At 39.8% G+C, this 9,764-nt stretch overlaps 1 long non-coding RNA gene across 1 annotated transcript; it reads right to left on the bottom strand.

The window, feature by feature from the left end:
* Positions 1–5,021: 5,021 nt before the first annotated feature.
* Positions 5,022–8,729, bottom strand: LOC139393380 (uncharacterized). Its single transcript, XR_011629784.1, has 6 exons — positions 8,515–8,729; positions 7,155–7,175; positions 6,720–6,749; positions 6,560–6,610; positions 6,210–6,260; positions 5,022–5,671 (listed from the first exon to the last, which is right to left on the bottom strand). It is a non-coding gene; the product is annotated as an uncharacterized lncRNA (long non-coding RNA).
* Between the last annotated feature and the right edge of the window lie 1,035 nt (positions 8,730–9,764).

Here is a 9,764-nt window from a genome sequence, read left to right as displayed (position 1 = left end):
TTAGGGTGGTATGCAAACTGAAGTGGGTCTAGGGTGGCCGGTAAGGTGGAGGTGATATGATCCTTGACTAGTCTATCAAAGCACTTCATGATGACAGAAGTGAGTGCTACGGGGCGGTAGTCATTTAGTTCAGTTATCTTTGCCTTCTTGGGTACAGGAACAATGGTATCTATCTTGAAGCAGACTGGGATAGGGAGCGATTGAATATGTCCATAAACACACCAGCCAGCTGGTCTGCGCGTGCTCCGAGGACGTTTTACTCATGCCGGCCCCGGAGAAGGAGAGGGATGCAGCTCTTGTTAGCAGGCCACGACGGTGGAACTATTTTATCCTCAAAGCAGGCAAAGAAGGTGTTTAGTTTGTCTGGAAGCGTAATGTCGGTGTCCGTGACGTGGCTGGTTTTCTTCTTGTAGTCCATGATTTCCTGTAGACCCTGCCACATACGTCTCATGTCCCATGTTTTCTGAAGATATTTTACACAAGAGTTAAATAATCTCATGAAATGCAATGCATCAATTCCCATCAAAACATTACCTAATAAATCCAGTGCACAGATCCAGGAGTTTCTCATAAAAAGTTACACCATATTTCATAAGCTGTTGAATCAAGATGCGTTCCATTTGAGCAGACATCCAACAAAATGAAAATAATAAAAATACAATGAATACTTTTAGATAAGCAGTGCTACAGGGCAATTGCTCTCAAAGTTGATACGTTTTTTCCCCCCACTAAATTAGTCTTTTGACCAATCACATTAGATATTTTTAGAGCTGATCTGATTGGTCAAAAGATCAATTGTGTGGAAAGAATTGTGATATTGGGCTGCCTGTCTAAGCAGCCTAAGTGTTTCCATTCCCAATTTAAAACCCACACCTATTAATTCCAAATGATAAGTAAAAGTATTTATTTAACAATCGATTAACTTATCAAGAATATCTATCCAATTGAGCGGTTATACGTTCGAATTACTTAAAAATCGGTTAATAAAAATGTATAAAGTAAAAATAAAAACTTTTCCTAGCGGCTCCATCCATATTGTTACCCAACCAAGTCATATTGGGGCGTAAACAATCTGTTCTCTTTCCCTCCAAATGTAATATAACACAATTCAACAAGTGTTCTACACCTCCAGTACGTGCTCATTTCCATTGTTAGCTAATTAATCGTGGAGTGAACCAATTACAAACTATTGGAAATCATTTGTGGACATATTTAAAATATATTTAACAAAAAACTAATTGTCGCGCAAAAGTTTCATTTAAAATCCTGTAGTTTGAACTGACCTGCAACTGCTCGGATTGAGCTGGTTGAAACGTGCCCAAACTATTGAGGGAGTACAAGCACACGATGTTCACGTATCAAGCTATATAGGAAACCACGCCAGCCTATAGGTGGGTGGGGCAATCTGAGACATGAGCGCGCAAGACATTTAAGTGTGCGTAAAAGTCGCACAGACCCGTCTGAATATAATATGATCGCCTAGTGTGATCGATTACACGTATTTCTAGTCGGAGAAAGAATGTTTCTTTATTGGTCATTAATAACTTTGTCCTATACATGAAAGTATCGTATTGCTTTCGTTGACTGAAAATAGGTTATTAGGCCAACGCGCAACCGACAGACATTTAGCACACAAATGGTTAGTTTAACGCTCTGCTGTGTAGGCTAGTTGTACGTAGTTGAACTCTAGTCTAAGGCAGGGATGGGCAACTCCAGTTCTCGGGAGCCTGATTGGTGTCACACTTTTGGCCCCTGGTCTAATGCCATGGTGATGGAAGACAGAAGCTATAAATTATTATAAACTGGGTGCTGATTGGCTGACAGCCACGGTATACCAGACGGTATGAAAAAGAAAAGGAGAGCCGCACACTCAGATGCAATAATATAATAACCATCGATTCGACAGACAAGCTGTCTTCACCAGGGTATACCACGGGTATGACAAAACATGTATTTTTACTGCTATAATTACGTTAACCGGTGTATTATGTAACCAGTTTATAATAGCAATATGGCACCTCAGGGGTTTGTGGTGTATGGCCAATATACCACGGCTAAGGGCTGTATCCAAGCACTCTGCGTTGTCTTAAATACAACTACAATTGCTTGAATAGGCCTAAAGAAATGTTGAATGTTCATATCTATTCCTCTTGTCAACACTATCCTAGAACAAATAGCAGAACTCTCAGCAACCCCCATCTTCCTCTTTCCGTTTAGGTTGCTTTACCCTCTCCATAATTTGTTCTCCTTGTGTGAAACTTTCCCACTCCCTCCTCTTCCCAGCTAGTCCCCATTTGGGTAGTTACCCTCAAATAACTGCTAGTAGGCCTATGTGTATAGCTTAACATTTGCCATCCCCTCCCCCTTCATGCTAGTCACATGAACTCAGCGGAATGTATGGAGTTTGCAGGGTGGAGATGGACAACCATCCCTTGTGGTGTCTTGCGGTGTCTCGGTAGTTCAGTTGTTTCATAACACATTTACGGTGTCTCTGTTTCTTTTCAGTTGAAAGGCTGCTTTCACGTTGTTTTCATTCGTTCATTTCCGTTTCTTGTCCATTAAGTGCAACCTGACTATAGGGAATTCCATTAGGCCTACACTATTTGAAAAAGGCGCACCCCGTCCAATGTGTGAGACCTGCGCGATAGTAGACAGCACATTCACTATCTCCTACCCGAATGATGGTGGAGTGTGAAATCCTCATCTGTTCATTTTGATACACGACATACAGGCCAATCCCACATTTAGGTCCAACCCCTCTCGTATAGGCAGCGTCAAGGGCACATGTTTCTATGTTTTGCTTCTCTGCTGACTCGGATTTGTACTGTATACTGTACTGTGTAGGCTTGTGTTTTGGATAGCGACACTCACAGGTTTACATCTATTTGCCAGTCATATTGGCCCCCTGGTTCGTGGAGCGAGTGTTGTGTCTGTGTGTAACATCCCACTGTAGGGAGAGGCACATCATACACTCTCCTATTTGGTTGAAAATATAGTCACTTGCCTCACTATTTTTCCTAATTCCCACGTTCGGGTGGAGAGGCTATCCTTCTAATTTACCAAAATGTGTTAGGGCCTAGCCATGTTGATGTTGCAAAGTTTGGTAGGCAAATGGTTGGATGTATTTTTTAGCCATCATAAAATGGCTATATATAAACTCTAAGTACAATGCATGTAAATTGAAAACACCAACATGTCTCTCCTTATGTCAATTCTAAAGTGCTGGCGATAAGAAAGCCATCTGGTGGATAGGTAAGGATAGGTAATTCTGGTCAGACACTGCCCTCTATTGGAGGCTAAAAGGTACCACACTGAGGTCTCATGTCAAATTGAAATCATGTCAGATTCTACGGTGCATTCGGAAAGAATTCACACCCCTTCCCCTTTCCCACATGTTGTTACATTATAGCCTTATTCCAAAACACAATACCCAATAATGACAAAGCGAAAACAAGTTTAGAAATTTTAGCAAATATAATTACCTTATTTACATAAATATTCAAACCCCTAAATATGAGACTCAAAATTGAGCTCAGGTGCATCCGCTTTTCCATTGATCATACTTGAGATGAATCTACAACTTGATTGGAGTCCACCTGTGGTAAATTCAATTGATTGGACATGATTTGGAAAGGCACACACCTGTCTATTTAAGGTCCCACAGATGACAGTGGATGTCAGAGCAAAAAAAACAAGCCATGAGGTCAAAGGAATTGTCCGTAGAGCTCAGAGACAGGATTGTATCGAGGCACAGATCTGCTGAAAGGTACCAAAAAATGTCTGCAGCATTGGAGGTACCCAAGAACACAGTGGCCTCCATCATTCTTAAATGGAAGACGTTTGGAACCACTAACTCTTCCTAGAGATGTCCGCCGTCCAAACTGAGCAATCAGGGGAGAAGGGCCTTGGTCAGGGAGGTGACAAAGAATCCAATGGTCACTCTGACAGATCTCCAGAGTTCCTCTGTGGCGATGGGAGAATCTTCCAGGACAACCATCTCTGAAGCACTCCACTACTCTGGACTTTATGGTAGTAGCCAGGCGGAAGGCACATGACAGCCCACTTTGAGTTTGCCAAAAGACACCTTAAGGACTCTTAGACTATGAGAAACAAGATTATCTGGGCTGATGAAACCAAGATTGAATTCTTTAGCCCGAATGCCAAATGTCACATCTGGAGAAAACCTGGCATCATCCCTACAGTGAATCATGGTGTTGGCAGCATCACGCTGCGGGTATGTTTTTTAGCGGCAGGGACTGGGAGACAAGTCAGGATCGAGGGAAAGATGAACGGCGCAAAGTACAGAGATCCTTGATGAAAACCTTTTAAAAAACGCTCAGGACCGACTGGGGCGAAGTTTCACCTTCCAACAGGGCAACAACCCTAAGCACACAGCCAAGACAATACAGGAGTGGCTTCGGGACAAGTTTCTGAATGTCCTCGAGTGGCCCAGCATGAACCCAATCGAACATCTCTGGAGACCTGAAAATAGCTGTGCAGCAACGCTCCGCTCCCCATCCAACATGCTAGAGCTTGAGGGTCTGCAGAGAAGAATGGGAGAAACTCGCCAAATACAGGTGTGCCACGCTTGTAGCATCATACCCTAGAAGACTGTATACCCCTCAGCCATGCATTATTTATGGACAAAGGGATTGATCGGTGGCAGAAAAATTACAACACAGAACCGCCACATAGCAGAGAAGACATTTTTCTGACAGTAGCAGATGCTCTAGACGGGGAATTGGTAGGTAATGCATTTTTATGGCAGCATAGAGAAAAGGCCTCAATATTGTAATCCAAGAGAATAGAATCCATCCACTTTCATCCTATGCATTTTTCTCACATGTAACACCAGCTTGAGGTCCCCCATCTACAGACTGAGGAAGCAGGTGATGTCCCTGCCCAATAGGCTATTGACAGGTCTAGAAAACATGTGGATTTGTGCACAAACTGGCATGGCAACTAACGAAGAATGTTTGATAATGATTTGCTGTGATATTTAACCAAATCAAACAAAAACAGCCTTTTAATCATTTTATTCAAGAACATTTAAATTTCATAGGAGTCACAATAGCTCTTTCCACTGTTTTTTACAGAACAATTTAATAAAATAAACAATAGAACAAATGATTAAGTTCACATTATTAATTTTGTGTGGTGATTTTGTGTGTTGACCTAATACAAGTTAGTGATTACTTTCAAACTGTCTTATGTCTCCTGAATGAGAAGAGCTGATGTTGATTCAAAACATTTGGTAAGTAATTAATATTAAAAAACTTAAAAGGAGTGGCAAAAACCCTATTCCTCTTAACATTTTAGAAACACACTTTAGCTGCCTTTAATGTTTGGATTTATGTAGGAAAATAACATTCAGCAGTTAAAAACAGGGTTAGACGGGTATTTTTTTTAGTTTTTTTTTTTATATACTTGGACAGGATATGGACGGTATTCATTTAAAAAATGCATAAAAATGGATATGAACATGAGAACCCCCTGGAACAGCTTCATTACCTCAAATGTAAGCCCACAATGAACTATAAATGATATCTTTTAATATAAAAAAAACTTGGTAAAAAATACTTATTTTAAACTGTACAGTCACCAAGTACACAGAATGATCACAACTTCAAACAGTTCTTCATTTGGCGTCTCCAGCGGCCTCAACTTTCGCCTAGAAATGAAGAATGGACTTATTTCAGACAGTTTTTTTTGTGTATGCAATGAATAACCTTGAGAAGAAAGTGAACTTTGAAGTTATTTTCAAAAGAGAATAGAAAATAAGAAGCCAACTATTTACGTATATTGAACGGCATCTAACCCCGTAGGCCTACTGTATTATAGTGAAAATAATATTTTCTAAAGACCAGTTATTTTTGTGCAAATCAATTCAATCACATGCACAGAACCCCAACACTATAATAACAGTGTAATAACAATTTCCACAGAACTGCTTGGTTAATATCATTCCACAATTCACACATTGAGTTGAGTGCCCATCAAATAAGTAATGCTTGTATGTACAGGTGGGCTGAATGAATCACATCCCCTAAGAGGTTGAATCCCCATCAAGGGGCAGTGTTGTTTTTTTCTGGTAAGGGTAACTGATGGATTGCAGACAAAGTAATGTACAGCCTAAAGTGAAACCATAAGGGGCAGGGGAAGAATCACATTGAATAGAGATAGCAAACAGATTCTTTCAGGAAACAAACCTCAGCCTTGGCATCACCGTTCTCAGCGGCCTTCTTTCCCTTGACTGCCTTCTGAAGAAGACAAAAACACATTAGCCACTGACTGAAAGAGTAAATGTATTTTCTCTCTCCTCTCACTTCCTCCAAGATGTTATGCATCTTGTCAAATGCTCAGCAGTGCCAAAATACTTGAGATTATTTTTATGACGCTTTCCCTCATGTGGCTGTTAAAAAATAATAATAACAGGACAACTTCTGAGTTGATGCCAAAGGTCATGAATCAATAACGCTTAGACTAAGGGTTAACACAACTGCTAAAAAAACAGCATACTTTATTAATAAAAGACAGATGAAACAAACACTTAACATACTTTGGGTGCTGCCGCTTTTTTGGGTTTGGCCGCCGGTTTTGGCACAGGTCTCTGCAACAAACAAAAAAACAAGACAGTAATTAGGGTAAGTAACACATGAGTTTGCAATACAAAGAAATGTACAGATCCTAAAGTAGCCTATTTGAATGGTAATACTTACAGATGACAAACGCGCGGAACGTCTTGCAGGCTGAAGAAAGGAACGCATTTTACATATCTAACCATGACCCAACTACTACTATAACGATCCCACTTTAACAAACTACAACTTTTAAAGCATAAGGAAGCCTTCATAAATAATGATTGCATAGATGTATCGGCAAATTATCATTCATAAGCAAATGTCATGCTTTATAACGCATTTTAAACGAGTAATGCCACATTTGACAAAGCACCAACCTTTTATATCACCCTTTATGTATAAAATTGTGTTTACAAATGATCTGTGAAGCATTTATGTAGACCAAATTTCTCAAGACTTTATGAACATCCTACACAGCATTTGTAAGCTGTAGTTCAGTTAAAGTATAACAATTATAAACGAATACACTAGTTAACCGTTTAGAATTAACATTGTGAATACTTGTATGCATACCTCATCGCCCTTGGTAGCACTCTGAAAACAGTAGAAAAAAGCAGAAGAAAAATGTTTAGAAACCGGGAGGAAATGGAATTCCTAAAGCACATTTTAAATACGACGAATAATAAATAAAATTCAGCTAATGTATCAGACAGTACTGCATATGCCTGGGTTGTAGAGCATAGGTCCTTTTCAAAAAGTAAGGTAACTGGTGCTAATGTTATGTCCATTGTTGCCCTCTCTCATTCTATGTAGGGCCCCTTTGATCAAAATGAAGCATCACATCCCCAGAGAACATGCTGGGCTTTTGTATAATGTATATTTTGCACAACGGATTACATACACCACAGTGAGCGAGTTAGATACACATTTTTGATGGCATACATTTCCACTGTTCTAGGCTACTTCTGACTTCGAAGGAATTCCCGCGCATATTCAAATTCAAATCTGTCCTGTCACAACAGTCGGGCGCGCTTGGCACTTCCTTTGTTTTGCGTCAATTCGCGCTCGACAGCCGTCAACAAGATGAAGTTCGCGCTCAATAAATGTACCTATCAACATTATTTCGACGAAGTTAATGCAGTTAAAGATTCAGTAATATGTTTTTAAAATATGTATAACTTTAAGGTTCAACGATAAACCTAATAGAAAATGTAATTGAAAATCACATTCACAAAGATGCTAGCTAATGTTGGCTATGCAAAGATGGCAGCCTGCCTGACGTTGAAATTAGCAGGGCTGGGGAAATGACTTTAGTTAACGTCAACAACTCTAGCTAATGTTTGTTGAAAAAAAATGCATTGGCAATGATTTAGTATTTACTGGTAAAGTAGAGGATTCATAAGATTGCATTTAAGCGTTGCGTCGGGTGCAAATGATAAAAAACGACCAAGCATCTTTTCCCACCAATTTTTGAGGCTCACTGATTCAAGCCTGCCTAGAAAACTAGACACCGAGAAGCTCGCAAGCAGCACATTAAACTACACAAATTAATAGTTATATCGTTAGATGTATGAAATACAGCAGTTGAGCCCCGCGAGCTTCTTCACAACTTCCAAGAAGCACCTAGCGTGTGATGCACAAATCGTACTTAGGTTGAGTGAATGAACTCGTCATAGGTATGCTCAATGTAGGACGAATAACCTTAATAAATATGGTTAATAACTTTACACTTTATTTCTTATGTAATTGTCCTTTTTTTTACGGTTTATTTGATATATTGATGACTGCGTTGAGAGGATGACCCATTTTGCCGCCATTTCTAAACGACGACATACAGTACTGATGAAGAGACCAAATGCAATTTTAAAACGGCAAGATGCAAGCAAAAAAAATACAAATATATTTGTTAGCCGGAAAATTAAGCATGCCTTACCTTTCTTTTAGGCATATTGATGATTGTTCGGGAATTGCAACACAATTCCAATTTAATTTTATGGAAGTTGTTGGGTATCTCACTAAGCTCTTCTAGCCACGTTAGCAATGCAACAATGGTGAATGTAAAATAATGACCGAATGTAAAATATAAGATAGAAACCGGTTTGAACCAGTTTTTATATTTTGAAGTCAGACATTGGATGAAAACAAATCACGTGTTTGTGGGCGTCTCCATGTTCTTAAAGAGATAGTGCATAGAAAATACCACCGCTGTAACGAGGTGGCGTGGTTTCTGCAGGATCTGCAGCAAATACAGTACAGTATGAAGATATGGATAAACTGTTTCTCCAATAAAAATCCCCGATGACGCTTGTAGGCGACGGCGGCTAGCTAAACTCAGGCGCCTTAACACGTAATCAGGTCTAAGGTTCATCTCGCGCCGAACTGCGCATTTGCAGGCCATCAAATCAGTTGTGTCAGTTGGTCAATTTCACGAAGTCGGAGTAATAACATGCTCAACTACTTAATACATTGGGTTGTGCCTATATTTCTAGAAAATTAACAACCAAGGAATTATGTTTAACTTCTGTCATTGACTTCTATAACACCAAACCCCGGCCTTGTCTGCTTGATCTGCTTCGCAAGCGTTCCCAGCAGTCTCGCGATGTTGCGCCTCTGGGTTTAGAAACTTTATGCCTGCAGTGTACATCACCCCGTCAATGATTCAAGCAAGATACAATATAAAAGGTTACCTATGTTACAAATAATCCATTTGTATGTACAATTTGTTATGAATATAAGTAGCATAATGTACATTAAACTAAATGAACATAATCACGTTTATTCTGCAAGATAAAGAAACCTGGTAAAAAATATAGTTTGTTTTACATGTCAAATATGGGCATCCATGACCATAAAACAGTTATTGCACAATGACATGCATTGAAAATTTTACTTGACCAGTCCAGCACACATACACTATATATACAAAAGTATGTGGACACTCCTTCAAAATTGAATTTGGCTATTTCAGCCACAACCATTGCGAACGGGTGTATAAAAATGGAGCACACAGCCACACGATCACCATAGACAAACACTGGCAGTAGAATGGCCTTACTGAGGAGCTCAGTGACTTGCAACATTGTACAAGTCAGTTCGTCAACTTTCTACCCTGCTAGAACTGCCCTGATCTGCTGTTATTGTGAAGTGGAAACGTCTAGGAGCAACAACGGCTCACAAATCACA

This window comes from Oncorhynchus clarkii, chromosome 3 (assembly GCF_045791955.1).
Source record: "Oncorhynchus clarkii lewisi isolate Uvic-CL-2024 chromosome 3, UVic_Ocla_1.0, whole genome shotgun sequence".
NCBI lineage: Eukaryota > Metazoa > Chordata > Actinopteri > Salmoniformes > Salmonidae > Oncorhynchus > Oncorhynchus clarkii.
Note: the sequence above shows the minus strand (reverse complement) of the source record. Positions and strands in the feature narration are given on the sequence as shown.